Source organism: Mesoplodon mirus (genome assembly GCF_964341445.2).
Source record: "Mesoplodon mirus genome assembly, chromosome: 18".
In the NCBI taxonomy this organism is placed as follows: domain Eukaryota; kingdom Metazoa; phylum Chordata; class Mammalia; order Artiodactyla; family Ziphiidae; genus Mesoplodon; species Mesoplodon mirus.
Genome location: NC_138994.1, coordinates 16,622,413 through 16,639,347, shown reverse-complemented (window position 1 = coordinate 16,639,347; position 16,935 = coordinate 16,622,413). Strand labels below are relative to the sequence as shown.

Here is a 16,935-nt window from a genome sequence, read left to right as displayed (position 1 = left end):
TCTATTCTGCCGGAAGCTTGGGGGAGTTGACCAAGGTGACTCCCACTTGGAGGTGCTGGTGTCATTTGGGTCCTGTACTCACCTGGGCACCGTGGACAGAGAGGGGGTAGCGATGATCATCCATGGTTGGATGGGATTGATTTAGGACAGAAAGATCGGAGCTGTGGGCTCTGCTCAGATTCTGGGGCAGAATCACTGATCAGAATATCAGAATGTCATGTTGGGGCAAGGAGTGAGGGCAGATGGCTGGCTGGTCCTTGGGCTGAAGGGACCTTCCAGGTCCCTGGATCGGTCCCCGCACCCTGTGTGGGATCCAGGCCAAGTGGGTCACTTTGGAGCGGGCTCAGACCCATCGGGGCAAGAACCAAGCAGTGGAGAGAAAAGAGGCCACCCCTCCTAAGTCACCCCGGTTAGGAGCCCCTCTTTCTCGGGCTTCGTGTCCTGTGTCAGCATCTGACATCATCACGAATAATTCCCATTCATTATGGGGCCTGCTGCTTACGGCACACCCCTCAAGCCAGGTGCTGGGGTACACTGTGCAGGCCTGAGACGTCCTGGGGCATCAGCCTCTGGGCTTCAGGTGCTCCAAGATGACCCCTGGGTCAAAGTGAGGATAAGAATGTCACTCCCCAAGTGCCACTGGCTTGGTCTGTTGTGTGCCACTGTGTGTGTTGCAGGGGGGACTCCCCAAGAGGCCAGAGGGAAGGAAGGCGCATGTCAGTGGCTCCTCTGAAGACAGCCCCTTGCCTGCTGCTCTAGGGGCTGATCAGATCCCAGTGTGAGTCAGGGCTGATGGGGCAGCCACAGGCAGGGGAGCTGCTGGCGGGGTGCGTGTGTGTGCACACACGTCTGTGCTGCAGGGCACACAAATGGGCACCGCGACTGACCACGGGAGGTGGGGCAGCCACGGAGACTGGCGGAAGGCACGGCTGGTGGAACCGCATCTCGTGTGTGTTTGAGCTCAGTGACGTGGGCCAGCTGGGGTGGATGGGGCGCTAGCCAGGGTGCCTTGCTCTCCGGCCGGCAAGGGCTGCAGGCTGTGGGACCAGGGAGGATGGTTACTCCATTGGCCTGGCTGCCAGGGGCCTCCGGCCCAGCCTTCATTTAACAAATGACCAAGCCAAGGCCCAGCTGGGTGACCGCCAGGGGACCAGAGAGCCAGGGCACAGAGGCTGGGAGGGGGTCCTTGGGGAATCAGAAGCGGTGGCAACGTCTTGGAACCTCCTGGGCTAAGCGAACTTGAGGAACTTTTCATGAACTGAACAAACAGTCCGCTCTGTGCCTTTATAACAGTGTTGAGCACCACACCCTAGGCCGAGGACAGCACAACGAGGGGTGAAGTAGGGACCTTCTCCCAGGATGTGCCTGAGGAAAAACTGGTACTTTCTATGAAATCCTCATTTGGATGCATTTGCATTAAAAAATACTTCTTTCAAAGCTTGGTTAGAAACTGGTTCCAGAAGAGTGAAGTCCCCAAGCTGTCTCCCCATGTTTCTCAAACCTGGTTAGACCTTGACCTTGGTCTTTACTTGTAACTCAGAGCTTAAGCAGTCCCTGGGGAAGCAAATTCCACCCCGTCCCTGCTGGGACCTCGAGCAAGTCTCGCTCTGCAGCCCTGGGCTCAGTTTCCCAACCTGTAAAGGGAGGGAGTTGGATCAGCACAGCCTTGAGGCCGCATGCCCACAGCCAGCGGGCTTCTGAGCCTGTTCTGGGGACCCCGCCGGCTGCGGGCCTGCTTCTCAAGGGCACTGCCCCTTAGTGACAACGTAAGACAGTTGCGGCTGCCTCAGTCCGCACTGGGCGGAGGTGGGGCTGGGGGCCAGGATGCCGAGCGTGTGTGTGGACGGGGGGCCTGTCTGGCCAGATGCCCCACCCGCCAGTTTCCAGAAGTAGCTGTCACTGCTCATGGCCCACTGGGCTGGCATTTAAGGCGTGTCTGGCTGACTCTTGGTCGCTGCCCAGCAGCTGTCCAGGAGGGGCTGGTGAGGAGGGGGCTTGGGGCAGGTGCGGGCAGCCTCAGGAGCCCTCAGATCTCCCTCCTCCGTCTCTTGCGAGCACCTAGCTCCCATCTGGTTTGGGACATGGGCCCTGGGTCCTCTTCTGCAGTCAGGCAGCCTCCAGCCCTCTCGAGGCTGCGGCCTTGCCCTGGGAAGATGCCGGAGGGCTCGTCAGCCGAGAGGGAATGAGTCACGGAGCAGTGACTGGCCGCTGAGACACAGGCTGCTCCTTCCAGCCAAGGGTCGGCCTTTTTTCCTTGTTCTGGACTGGCTTTGTGGCTTTTACAAATCAAGCAGTTTTATCTTGTTCCAAGTGCTTGTGTTTCAGCAGGGAGACTCTCCAGGAAGGGAACTTTCCACTGAGGGGCTGTGACTTAGCTCAGCTGGGCCTTGGGGAGGGTGGGAAGGGCCACGCGGTGAGCTGTCTTCAGAGAATGTGGACGTTTCTCCGCTCGATCAGGAAGGTTGGCGCGGGGACCTGGAAGGGCCGGGCTGTGCTGCACCCGGGAGGAGAGAGCTGGCACTCTGCTCTGCTTGGGGGTGTCCTGTGTCATGGTCATGGGGAGGGCAGGGAGCTGGACAGCCCCTACCGTGGGAGGCGTGCCTCGGTCCTCACTCTGCTGTACCCTCTTGCCTCTGGGTCCCCAGGCATTTCATACTCTTGGCCTGGACAGACGCTGCGGTCATCAGCTTCCTGGACCCTCTTTGCCAGAGCTTCACTCTCCTCGTCTCCAAGACGAGAAGCTTGGCCCGAGGCCCTCCTGGCCCTCTTCCTCTTCCACCTCTGACTGACGAGGGCCTTGGTTTCCTGGGGCTGCTGTAACCAAGTACCACCACTTGGGGAGCTTACAACGACGGCAGTTGATCCTCTCCCAGCTCTGGAGGCCAGAAGTCCAAATTCAGGGTGTCCGAGGCTTGGTTCCTTCAGGAGGCCCGGAGGGAGCATCCTTTCCAGGCCTCTCTCCTGGCTTCTGGCAGCAGCCGGCGCTCCTTGGCATCCTTGGCTGGTGGATGCCTCTCTCCAGTCTCTGCCTCTGCCTTCTTCTGTGTCTCAAATCTCCCTCTGCTTCTCTCTTATAAGGACACTTGTTCCTGGATTTAGGGCCCACTTGGACAATCCAGGACGACCAAAATTCTAGAACCTTATCCTAATGACATTTGCAAGACACTTTTTCCAAATAGGTCCACATCCACAGATTCCAGGTGAACATGAATGGGGGGGGGCACCATTCAACCCACTTCAGTCCCCATGCATTCTGGATGCACAGGATGATTCCATGTCCCAAGATCACTTTCCATCCTGCACTCTGGCCATTGGGTCCCCTACCCCTGGTGAGGTGTGGGAAGCTCAGCCCCATGAGAACTGCAGAAGCCTGCCCACCCCCCTTCCAGGCACCTTCTTGCTGGAGTTGCCTTGTGTTCCCTGTTGGTGGGGGTGAGGCCTGGGGCAGGCCCTGGGGACAGAGTGGACCTAGGATGGAGAGCCTCGGTACCTGGGTCAGCCTGCCCAATAAGGGCACCTTCGCCTGGTGCCTTGTAATGTTTTTTTCTTTGAGCTCCAAATTGGTCTGTCCAAAACTTTCCCTGATTAGAGGATTTATTTCTATGTAAAGTCCTACTAAGGAATGGCATGACAATTGCACTGTTATGCATTAAAGAACCGCTTTCAGTAACATCGTAGTGTGAGATTGGGACTGTCCTGAGCCACTTGTGAGTGGTCACTGCAGCCATTCTGTACTATAAGGACATGGAGTGCCAATTTTTAAAAAAATTGTGGTAAAATGTACACAACATAAAATGTACCTTTTTTTTTTTTGGTACGCGGGCCTCTCACTGTTGTGGCCTCTCCCGTTGTGGAGCACAGGCTCCGGATGCGCAGGCTCAGTGGCCATGGCTCACGGGCCCAGCCGCTCCGTGGCGTGTGGGATCTTCCCGGACCGGGGCACAAACCCGTGTGCCCTGTATCGGCAGGCGGACTCTCAACCACTGTGCCACCAGGAAGCCCAAAATGTACCTTTTTTAAAAAAAAATTTTATTGGAGTATAGTTGATTTACAATGTTGTATTAGTTTCAGGTGAACAGCAAAGTGAATCAGTTATATATATACACATATCCACTCTTTTTTAGATTCTTTTCCCGTATAGGCCATTACAGAGTACTGAGTAGAGTTCCCTGTGCTCTACAGTAGGTCCTTATTAGTTATCTATTTTATGTATAGTAGTGTGTATATGTCAATCCCAATCTCCTAATTATCCTTTCCCCCATTTCTCCCCTGGTAACCATAAGTTTGTCTTCTACATCTGTGACTCTATTTCTGTTTTGTAAATAAGTTCATTTGTCCTATTTTTTTAGATTCCACATATAAGTGATATCATATGATATAAAATGTACCTTTTCTATAATTTTTAGGTGTACAGTTCAGTGGCCTTAAGTGCGTTCACATAGTTGTGCCACCATCCATCCATCTCCAGAACTTTTTCATCTTCCCAAAGTGAAACTCCATGAAACACTACCTCCTCTTTCCCCCCTCCGACCTGACCCCAGCAAACACCCTTCTGCTTTCTGTCTCTATGAATTTGACTATTCCAGTTTCCTCATATATGTGGAATCATGCAAATTTGTCTTTTTTGTGACTGGCTTATTTCACTTAATGACTTCATGGTTCCTCCATGATGTAGCAGGTGTCAGAGTCTCCTCCTGTTTAAGGCAGAATAATATTCCATTATATGATAGACCACATTTTGTTTATCTATTGATCTATGCGTAGACATTTGGGTTGTTTCCACCTTTTGGCTATTATGAAAATTGCTGCCATAAATATGTATGTATAGGTATTTGCTTGAGTCCTTGCTTTCAAATATTTTGGGTATATACCCAGAAGCAGAATTGCTGGACCATATGATAGTTCTATGTTTAATTTTGGGGGGAACCACCATACTGCTTGTTACTGCAACTATACCATTTTACATTCCCACCAGCAGTGCCCATGGGTTCTAATTTCTCCACATCCTCCTCAACACATGTTATTTTTTAAAATACATATATAACAGCCATTCTAATGAGTGTGAAGTGGTATCTCATTGCAGTTTTTTTTTTTTTTTGCGGTACGCGGGCCTCCCTCTCACTGTTGTGGCCTCTCCCGTTGCGGAGCACAGGCTCCGGACGCGCAGGCTCAGGGGCCATGGCTCATGGGCCCAGCTGCTCCGCGGCATGTGGGATCCTCCCGGACCGGGGCACGAACCCGCGTCCCCTGCATCGGCAGGTGGACTCTCAACCACTGCGCCACCAGGGAAGCCCTCACTGCAGTTTTGATTTGCGTTTCCCTAATTATTAGTGATGTTGAGCATCTTCTCATGTGCCTGTTGGCATCTATATGTCTTCTTTGGAGAAATGTCTATTCAAGTCCTTTGTCAGTTTTTAAATTGGGTTTTTGTGTGTATGTGTGATTGAGTTGTAGAAGTTTTTTTAAAACATATTCTGGATATTAATTCCTCATCAGACTATGATTTGTAAATATTTTCTCCCATTCCGTGTGTTTCCTTTTCATTCTGTTGAGAGTCTCCTTTGATGCACAGTAGTTTTGCACTTTGATGAAGCTCAATTTATCTATTTTTTCTTTTAGTGCCTGTGCTTTTAGTGTCACACCCAATGTCACAAAGCTTTCCCCTTATGTTTCTTTCTAAGAGTTTTACAGTTTTAGCTCTTGCATTTAGGCCTTTGATCCATTTTGAGTTAACTTTTGTACATGGTGTGAGACTAGGCTCCAAGTTCTCGTCCTGGGCTCTTGATTTTTTTTTTTTTTTTCTTTCACACCCAGGCTGGCTTCACTGGGTGGGGTGGCAGGAAGTGGGGAAATCCTGGGTTGGGCTGGTCTTGACCATACCCTCAGGCTGGCCAGGGAGCCTCAGCTCTGGCCCTGGGCATGGCTGGACATGTGCTCTGCCCGGGGCAGCCCAGGCCTGTGTCCTTCTGGACTGACGAGGAAGCCAGCCTGGGGTCTCCTCGGGTCCACTCTCAGGTGGGCCTCCTATTCTCAGTGGTTTCAGTGCCCAGCCTGCGTGTGAGACTGGCTGTCTGTGTGTCAGTGTCTGTTGGTCTGTCCCCATGCTCCATCTCAGGAAGCCTCCTCCAGCCCCATTCTTCCTCTTTGCTTCTGCAAGCCCAGACTCCGTCTGCCTCCTGCTTGGAGCTGGTCATCCCCATTGTCTCCCTTCCTATCCGGGCACAAACCTCTGTCCGGAAGCTACCACCTAAACCGCCTTGCCCAAAGTCCCCTGGACCACTGGGTCCCGCCTTCACCGCCCTCATGTCAAGTCTGCTCCCCTTGGGCTGGGCGCAGGGTGGGGGTGGGACCCAACAGAGAAACTGGGGAGATTTCCTCTTAACCAGAGGCCCATGTTTGGAGACTGTTTTGGGCCCTAGGCCTCGAGTGAACTCAGGACAGATAACAACACAGATTTCAGCTCCTGGAGACCCCTCTCTGCCTGCGGGCTTGGGACCTGCCTTAGATCTTCTGATCTTCCCTCCCTCTTTCTTTCTTTTTTCTTTTTAAGGTATGTACGTATGTATGTATTTATTTTTGGCTGCGTTGGGTCTTTGTTGCTGCACGCAGCTTTCTCTAGTTGCTGCGAGTGGGGGCTACTCTTCGTTGCGGTGCGTGGGCTTCTCATTGCGGTGGCTTCTCTTGTTGCGGAGCACGGGCTCTAGGCGCACGGGCTTCAGTAGTTGCTGAGCGTGGGCTCAGTAGTTGTGGTGTGCAGGCTTAGTTACTCCACGGCATGTGGGATCTTCCCAGACCAGGGATGGAACTCATGTGCCCTGCATTGGCAGGCGGATTCTTAACTACTGTGCCACCAGGGAAGTGGTGCAGTAGTTAAGTTTTTTTTTTTTTTTTTTAGCAAATGAGGAAACTGACTTGAGCAAAGCTGAATAAACAAAGCAACACACCCCTTGGAAATTAGCAAAGAGGCACCAGCTCTGAAACTTTTCTATGAAAAGTTGAAAATGCATTTGGGCTGGGCCTGTCTGCTGGAGCAGGTGGATGTGAAGAGCCACCCAGCTCTGCGTGGCCCGAGCCCACACACCCAGAGCCCGTTCCTCTGCGTGGTCCCGATTCTGCCTTCCTCCAGCAAGTGTGAACAGTCAGTGACCTCTATCTCTGTCCTGCGCTTTAAGTTCACCTCAGGTCATGATGTCTCCGGGTGGCTGTTCGCAGGACCACTAGACACCTGTTGTCCCAATTATCTGGCAAATATTTTTTGAGGTCGGACTACGTGCAGCCATCTCCTAGGTTCTTGACCTACAGTGAGGAGCCAGTCCCTGCTCCTTTGGGGCTGGCAGTCTGAACTAGATGTCAGACAGCTAACCAATAAACACATCAATTGATGACTTTAGATGAAGAAGCAAAGAACAGGTGATGTGATGTGATTGTTAGTAGGTGTGTGTGTGTGTGTGGGGGGGTGTATTAATGGACACCTTCCTTGAGGGGGTGACATTGAGCTGAAACTTACGTGGCCAGAAGGACCTGACAGGTCAAGATCCAGAGGAAGCACATTCAGGCAAAGGGAAGAGCAAGTACAAAGGCCCTGAGGTTAGGACATCACGGAGGTGCAAGTGGCTGGACTGCATTGTTGGAGGAGAGGGGCAAGTCTGAGACCAGCAAGATAGGCGGGGCCAGGTCATGCCAGGCCTCGGAGGCCCTGGTGAGGGTTCGTTTCTTTCCTCGGTGTGCTGGGTGGAGAAAGTGGCAGGACCTGAGTGCTCCGTGGCTGCTGAGACTCGCCTGTAGCAGGCAGGGAGGAGAAGCAGGGGGGCCTGGAGGGGTGGCCATCACCGTCACTCTATGCAGTTGGAGAGGGAGGACCTCTGATTGCTGGGTGGACCCTGGTGGTTGAAGAGGCCGCTGGACGCCCTGACGTGTTGGCCAGCCTTGCCCAACCCTGCCCAGTCCTGCCCCGCGGGCTGCTATCTTTAGGAGGAAGCGCTTGCGGCCTCTGGGCGCAGAGGCTGTGGTTTGGTGCATGCTTGGCCGAGGGTGGGGTGGCCTGAGTCCTGGGAAGGTGACCCGAGGAGCGGACGGCCTCAGGGGAAGCATGACTCTGGGCCTCCTTGCTTTGTATCTCCTGGGTCCTGACTCTCTGGCAGGGATATCACACATGCCTGCTCATGCCCCCATGTGGGGTAGTGGCCAGTGTGTCTGAGGACACCGTCCCATCCCACCGGTCCCTCTGAGCCTCAGGTTTCTCCCCAGCTCTGGGCCCCTGACTCTGGGGGAGGCATGGAAGTACAGAATGTTTTCCAGGGCATCCCACTGGCCCTCAGAGCTGGGGTGAGTCAGAGCCTCTTCCCATAATGGAGCAGTAACAGAGGCCCGGGGATTCTGGCCTGGTGCCCGGTTCCTGGGGCAGGAGAAGCGAGGTGGCCAGGCAGGCAGGGCTGGGGGCTGAGCCTGTTGTGACCTTGGGCTCCTCCCCTCCTGCTCTGTCCCAGCTCCAGGTCCCACTGGGGCTCCCTTTGTGCCTCCTCCACTCGCTGGCCTCTGCATCCCTTCTCTCCCCTCTGGGGCCAACCCTGTCCTCTGGCCCAGACTAGCCCTCCCAGCTGCCCTCCCTACCTCCTGCCCCTTCTCCTTCAGACCCTCCGCTGCTCCCCCGGGGTCCACTGTGTCCCCTCCGTGTCCCTTGCCACCCAGGGAGGCGGTGCAGGGAAGTTCGGGACGCACGCGCTGTTAGAGTGCCTGGGTGTGCCGAGCGCCTTCCTCTCCTGCTCTGGCGCTCCCTCGAGCCTGTGGCCCCTCCGCACAGAGCCTGGCCCTGTCCCGCATCCAGAGCTGGTGCAGCAGGAAGGAGCTGCCCAGGGAGCCCGGGCACCTAGCCTGCTCTGCTGGCTGCAGCCTCCAGGGCTCGGGTGTCAGAGAAGAGGTGCTTCTGGGGACGTGTGACCGTGATGTGGCTCACGGGTCAGGGGACCGACCCTCCCCTCCCGCTGGAGTGGCCTGAGATGCTGCTTCTCCGCTCCTGTTTCCGGGGCATCTTGAAGTTGGCCCTTGGGCAGCCTGTCCTGGATTCTCCCTCTGGCCTTTCCTGGCACTGTTTCTGCTCACCTGGAGAAGGCTGGTGGGACTTGGGGACAAAGGAAATTCAAGAGCTTCCCTGACAGGACACCCCACCCCCACAGAGGGGACGTTTTGGTCAAAGCCCCAAGAGCCCTGCTTGCTACTCAGAGAGCAAGATCCTCAACCACCTGCGGGGCATCTGGTGGGGGCAGTACAGGTGTGACTGTCAGCACAGGGGCTCAGTGCACGGCCCAAGCCCTCCCTTTCCATGGCTCTGCTCAGGCCCGTGTCCTCCTCTGGCCCTGTTGCCCCCGATGTCCACACTGGGCAGCCCTCAGTCTGGACTTTGCCCCCCACCATCCGCCCAGCTCAGCTCTGGCCGGCTTGTCCCTCCCCCGGGGCCCAGGTTCCTTCTCCAGGTGGCGTATTCCATCCAAGGATGCAGGGCCCTCAGCCATGCCTGCCCTGGGAGATGTCGGTATATTGTGATCTGATAATAACTAAAGAACTATAGCTTTAGAATGACTGTTTTCAATGTTTTTCCAAGTTCAAGGGTCTTTAGAGTGTCCTAATCCTGATGTCGCCGTGTCCGAGAGAGAGGGAAGGGGCTGGGGGTGATTGCGGGCTGGGGGCTTGTTCACCACCTGGAGAGGGTGGTCTTGGGCTGTGCCTCTGTGACGTGTGTTTGGGGGGGTGCGTATCTCCAGGAATGCCCCGTAGCCCTCGCCACCCCCCAGCTTGTAGAGAGCAGCTGGGGGCGGAAGGGGAGCGTGCATCCCTCTGAGGAGGTGTGGACAGAGGAGCCCGGGTTCTGGAGACGTGCATCCTCCATGCATCTCACCTGCAGATTGACTGCAGTTGGGGCCTGGCTGAGCCTTGGAAGGGAGCGAGGGGACCGCGGTGAAGCCGAACCCCAGAAAGGGGCAGGAATTCAGGTGCAGGAAGCCTTCCTTCCAGGAGGTGGCGGTGCAGGCCCTCGAGAGCCCAGCGCCTGCTGAGTTTTCATTTTCGCTGAATTTGTGGGAAGAGGCTGCTCAGGTGTTATTTCCATCCACTGCGTCTGCTGCAGTGACGGAAGTTGCAGGTGGGGAGCACGGGAAATAGGTGAGGACGGCACCTCCCCTGGCACCGGGGCTGGAGCGCTGCAGACCTCGCCCGGGGTGGTCCTAAACCGGGCCAAGCAAGCGAGGTTTGAGAGCTCTGGGCTTCGGGGAGGGGTCTCCTGCCACCTCTTCTTTCTTCCCTATTTCTGGTTGATATATCTCAGTCTCTTTTAAAATTTCCCAACTTTTTACTATGAAAAACTTTCAAACGCACAGGAAAGATGACGGTGTGAACACTCCCACGCCCACCACCTTGATTCTGTGGGGCACGTTCTGCTCTCTGCTTCCTCACACTCCCCTCCCTCTAGCCAACAACACTCCGTGTGGTTTTTTTGGATGCGTTTCAAAATCAGTTGCTGGCATCAGTCCACATTACCCCGTAAACACTTCAGCTTGCCTCTCACTAACCAGAGGCCAGTATTTGTTTATGGTTCTTTTTCTTTCTTTGAGGTAAGATGTATGTACCCTGAAACGCACAGATCTTAGGGTACCGCTCTCTGTATCCTGGCTCCTATCAGGGTGTAGAACATCACCATCACCCCTGCATGCCCTTTCCTGGTCGGTGTCTGCCTCCACTGCCCCGGGAGCAACCAAATATTTTTTTCTACTGTAAATGAATTTTGCCAGTTTGACTATGTATATATTTTTCAGATGTACCCATGTTGCCACAGGTAACAGTAGTTGTTCCATGATTGCTGTATAGTGTTCACTGCATGAACTTTCTCTGTTTTTTTTTTTTTTTTAGTCCTTCTGTTCATGGGCCCCTGGTTGTTTCCATTTTGGGGGTCTCATGAATAAAGATGCTTGTACAAGGTTTTGTGGACATATGCTTCCATTTCTCTTGTGTAGATACCAAGGAGTAGAATCGTTGAGGCAGAGGATAGGTATCTGTTTAGATTTGTAAGAAAATGCTAGCTCTTTTCTCCAAGTGACTGTGTCAGATGCTCCCACCAGCAACGTCTGAGCGTTCTGGATGCTCCGCATCCCCACCAACGTTCGGTACTGTCTCTTTCATGATGTAGTCACTCTGGTGGGTGTGTGGCAGTCTCATTCTGGCTTCAATTTGCATTTGTCTGATGACTCATGCTGTTGAGCACATTTTCATGTTCTTATTGGCTTTTTGTATATTTTCCTTTGTGAAACGTCTTTTCAAATCTGTTGCCCATTTTATTTTATTTTATTTTTTTAAAATCCCATGCAGCTCTGACAGTCTTATTCCTTTTTAAAAAAATAATTAATTAATTAATTTATGGCTGATTTGGGCCTTCGTTGCTGCACATGGGCTTGCTGTAGTTGCGGCGAGCGGGGGCTACTCTTCGTTGTGGTGTGCGGGCTTCTCACTGCGGTGGCTTCTCTTGTTGCGGAGCATGGGCTCTAGGCATGCAGGCTTCAGTAGTTGTGGCTCGCGGGCTCTAAAGCACAGGCTCATTAGTTGTGGTGCACAGGCTTAGCTGCTCTGTGGCATGTGGGATCCTCCCGGACCAGGGCTTGAACCTGTGTCCCCTGCATTGGCAGGTGGATTCTTAACCACTGCATCATCAGGGAAGCCCTGTTGCCCATTTTAAAATTGGGTTGTTTGACTTGTTCTTATTCTTTCTGGATACTGGTCTTTTGTTAGATACATGAATTGCAAATATTTTTTCCCAGTCTGTGGCTTGCCTACTCTTTTCTTAATGATATAGCTTTTGGTGAGCAAAAGTTTTTAATTTTGACTAAGTTTAATTTAACAAAGTTCTTTCTTTGTGGTTACCACTTTTTGTGTTCTTTGTAAGAAAGCTTCACTTACGCCCAAGTGGCGAAGGTATTTTCAATGATTTCTTCTAAAAGTTTTACAGTTAGAGCTTTTATGTTGGGTTTAGAAACCACCTTGAATTAATTTTTCTGTATGGTATGATGTAGGGGGTTAAGGTCCATTTTGTTGTTGTTTTATCTGTATGGACATCCAGTTGTTCTAGAACCATTTATTGAAAAGACATTCTTACCCCATTAAATTGCCTTGGCACCGTTGTTGAAAATCAATTAATTTTATATATGTGGTTCTATTTCAGGACTCTTGTGTTTTATTAGTATTTTGTCTATTCTTTTGCCAGTACCACACTAACTTGATTAATGTGGCTTTATAATAAGCTTTGAAATAAGATCTCCTAATATATCCAAAACATTGCTTTGGCTTTTCTTGGTCCTTTGAATTTCCTTATAAATTTTAGAAGTAGAGTATCAACTTCTACAAAAATGCTATGTGAACTTTGATTGAGATTGCATTGGATCTATAGGTCAATTTAGGAATAATTGGCATTTTAATAACATTGAGTCTTCTAGTCTTATAAACATGGTGTCTCCATTTTTTAAGCTTTTTTTTGTATTTCTCTAATCTCTACAGAATTATGTTGTTCTGTAGTTTTCAATGAAAAGATCTTCGTGTCAATAGTTAAATTTATTTCTAACTGTTTTTGGTGCTATTGTAAATTGAATATATATTTTAAATTTCGTTTTCAATTGTTTGCTGCTAGTATATAAAAATTATGTAAAAATACAGTGGATTTTTGTGTATAAATCTTATATCCCATGACCTTGTCAAATTCATTTATTAGTCTAGCACTTGTTTTGTAGATGTTTTATGATTTACTAAGTAAACAACCATGTTGTCTGAAAATAGGCAGCTTTACTTCTTTCTTTCTGATCTTGATGCCTTTATTTTTCATGCCTTATTTCACAAGCTAGAACTGCCAGTACAGTGTTGAATAGAAGTGGTACATGGACATCCTTGCCTTGTGCAAGAAAGAAAGTATCATGTTAAATATAGGTTTTCCATATATGCCTTTTGTCAGACTGAGGAGATTCCCTTCTATCCCTAATTTTCCAGAGTTTTTAATACGAATGGTGTTGACTTTTGTAAATACTTTTTCTGTATCTATTGAAACGGTCACTTTTCTTCTTTATTCTATTAATAAGGTGAATTACAATGATTGACTCTTTTTTTTTTTTTTTGGCCGTGCTGCACAGCATGAGGGATCCTAGTTCCCCAACCAGTGATCGAACCCGCGCCCCCTGCAGTGGAAGCACAGGGTCTTAACCCCTGGACCGCCAGGGAAGTCCCACAATGATTGACTTTTGAATATTACACCAGGAAATAAGTCCAGGAAACTCAATTTATGTATTGAGCTTCCTTTTTATATATTGCTGGATTTGATTTGCCTAGTTTTTTGTTAAGGATTTGTTTTGTGTGTGTGTGGATTCATGAGGGATATTGGTGTGGTATTTTCTGTTAGTTTTTTTTTTTTTTTTGCGGTACACGGGCCTCTCACTGTTGTGGCCTCTCCCATTGTGGAGCACAGGCTCCGGACGTGCAGGCTCAGCAGCCATGGCTCACGGGCCCAGCCGCTCCGCGGCATGTGGGATCCTCCTGGACCGGGGCACGAACTCGTGTCCCCTGCATCGGCAGGTGGACTCTCAACCACTGCGCCACCAGGGAAGCCCTGTTAGTTTGTTTTGATATTGTCTTGGTCAGGGTTATTTTGGCCTCAAGGTGATCAAAGTGTTCCTTCCTATCTGTTTTCTGTAAAAGTTTGCATAAGATTGGTGTTATTTCCTTCCTTAAATGTTTGATAGAAGTCACCAAGGAAGCCATCTTTCCCTAGAGTTTTCTTCTTGGAAAGTTTTTTTTTTTTAAGTTACAAAATTAATTTAAAAATGTGTATTAGGGAATTCCCTGGCAGTCCAGAGTTTAGGACTCAGTGTTTTCACTGCCGAGGGCCCAGGTTCAATCCCTGGTAGGTGAGCTAAGATCCCGCAAGCTGCACGGCACAGCCCCCCAAAAAATGTATTAAATAAATATTTAATTAAATATATTAAATATAATTTAAATATACATTTATTTAATATATAGAGAGAGCCATTCAGGTTTTTTACTTCCTCTTGTATCAATTTTGGTAAGTTGTATTTTGAAGGAATTTGTCTGTTTCATGTAAGTTGTTGAATTTATTCATATAAAGTTGTTCATAATATTTATTATCATTTTAATATCTATAGGATCTTAGGGATAACCCTTCATTCCTAATATTGGTAATCTATATTCTTCATTTCTTTTCCTCTCTCTCTTATCAGTCATGCTATGAGTTTGTTGATCTGTAGATCTTTTAAAAGAACCAACTTTTGGCTTTATTTTGCTTCTATTTTCCATTTCCTTGATTTCTGCTCTTATCTTCATTACTTCCTTCCTTCTACTTACTTGGTGTATCAGTCGGGGCCCAGGCAGGAAACAGAAACCACACCAGTAATTTGAACAGCAAAGTGAAGTATAACGAATTATTAACTGGTAAAAGGTGTTTACTGCAAGGGTGAAAGAGGACTCTGAGGAACATGGAAAGAGCAAAGACGAGAAATAACTACTTTAGAAGAAATTGTAGGGGAAAGCTTTGGAACGTTGCATTTGGCAGTGACTTCTTTTTTCTTTTTCTTTCCTTCTTTCTTTCTTTCTTTATTATTTATTTTTGGCTGCGTTGGGTCTTCGTTGCTGCACACGGGCTTTCTCTAGTTGCAGCGAGCGGGGGCTACTCTTCGTTGCAGTGCGCGGGCTTCTCATTGCGGTGGCTTCTCTTATTGCGGAGCACGGGCTGTAGGCGCGTGGGCTTCAGTAGTTGTGGCACGTGGGCTCAGTAGTTGTGGCTCGCGGGCTCTATAGTGCAGGCTCAGTAGTTGTGGTGCATGGGCTTAGCTGCTCTGCGGCACGTGGGATCTTCCCGGATCAGGGCTCGAACCTGTGTCCCCTGCATTGGCAGGTGGATTCTTAACCACTGCGCCACGAGGGAAGTCCCTGGCAGTGATTTCTTGTATAAGACACTGAAAAGCACAGGTAACAAAATAAAAAATAAGTAAATTGAGCTTCATCAAAATTAAAAACTTCTGTGACTCAAAGATGGCTATCAACAGAATGCAAAGCCAACCCACAGAATGGGAGAAAATATTTGCAAATCATATATCTGATAAGGAATTCATATCCAGAATATATTAAAAACTTCTACAACTCAATTACAAACAACCAAACAACCCAATTAAAAAAGTGGCAAAGAGCCTCAACAGGCATTTCTCCAAAGAAGACATACAGATGCAACAGGCACATGGGAAGATGCTCAACATCACTAATCATCAGGGAAACGCAAATCAAAACTGCAATGAGATACCACCTCACACTCATTAGAATGGCTGTTATATAAAAACAAAAACAAAAACAAAAAAAACCCCAGAAAGTAACACGTATCGGAGAAATTGGAAACCTTGGGCGCTGCTGGTGGGAATGTCGAATGGTGCAGCCTCTATGGAAAACAGTTTGGTGGTTCCTCAGAAAATTAAACGTAGAATTACCAGACGATCCAGCGATTCCCCTTCTAGTTATATACCCAAAAGAACGGAGAGCAGGATCCGGAGCAGATGCATGTGACAGTGGTCGCCAGGGGCTGGGGGAACGGGAGGGGGGGGGTTAGTGTTTAATAGGGACAGAGCTTCAGTTGGTAAGATGACAAAGTTCTGGAGATGATGGTGGTGATGGTTGCACAACAATGTTGAATGTATTAATGCCACTGGAATGTACACCTGAAACTTGTTAAAATGGTACCTTTTATGTTATGGATATTTTACTGCACACACAAAAGAAGCAGCTACTCCCTCCGGGGCTGAGGGAAGATACATGAGAAGAAATGAGGAACTCGGGGTGTCATCCCTGCCTTGCTTCACCTTGGGCTCAGGCCTTGTTGGAGAGTCTGTGGCTGCCACAGACACCTGCGGCCTGCTGGTGGCAAAAAAGTTCTTGCCGGAGGGTGTGGATGGAGTTGGTCTCTAGCAACAGCTTACTGGGTGGCTGAGAAACTTCTGGAGGGGATGCGCAGGTTGGAGCTGGCGCACAGGAAGTGCGCTGGGACCAGGTGTCCCAGTGTTGACCAGGTGCGGGGGCACTGGGGGGAATAGAGCTGGTCCACGGGAAGGGGCCTGCTGGCTGCTAACTCCGTGGCAGTTGTGCCAGAGGCCGAACAAGGCCCGGGACCAGGAAGAGAAGCCCCTTCAGCTCCGCTCGGCAGAGAAAGCCTCCCTCTCTGCTCCCCCCAGCGCTGTGCGCATGCGCCTGGTGCAGAGGAAATGGTTCACAGCCAAGTGCAAGGGTGGCGGTCAGAGCAGGCGGCCCAGGGATGGGAGGAGCCCAGAGGAGGAAACAGGGTGGGGTGGGAACAGGAGACGCAGCAGAAACTGGAGAAACGCCTTCCACACCTAGAAGGACCGAGGGAGGTTGCCGGGATGCTCAAGACAGATCTTCAAATTCCTGACATCCGGTCTTGTTTCCCAAGCCCAGAGATCCTTCGAGGCAAAAGGAAAGGAAGGCCTTCCCTCTGTGTGTGTGTGTGTGTGTGTGTGTGCACACGTGTATGTGCCCATTTTCCGTTTTTCCATCTTCCTGCACCAGAAAGAATTTCCGTGAGCTTCTCCACCCTTCCCCAGGCTGCATGTGGAGGGGGACACACACATACACACACACACACGTGCGCGCGTGCATGCACACACGTGCACTCTCGCACACACACACACACACATATAGGGAGCGCTCCTGCAGGTTGTACCTAGGCCTGACAGGAAACTGGACTCTGGGAAATTTCAGCCCCACCTTTGGCACAAAATCATGTTTTTTGTTGCTGTTCATTCAAAGGAACAGAAAGTGGGGTGGGTGGGGACAGTTTATGTTCAGAAGAAGAGATTTTGCCAGAAGTGTCCGGTGCAGTTGAGGGCTTGTCCTGGC

At 50.3% G+C, this 16,935-nt stretch overlaps 1 protein-coding gene across 2 annotated transcripts in view; it reads left to right on the top strand.

The window, feature by feature from the left end:
* SEPTIN9 (septin 9) overlaps positions 1-16,935 on the top strand; it is a 165,211-nt gene that overhangs the window by 25,430 nt on the left and 122,846 nt on the right. The gene's annotated exons all lie outside the window — the stretch shown is intronic.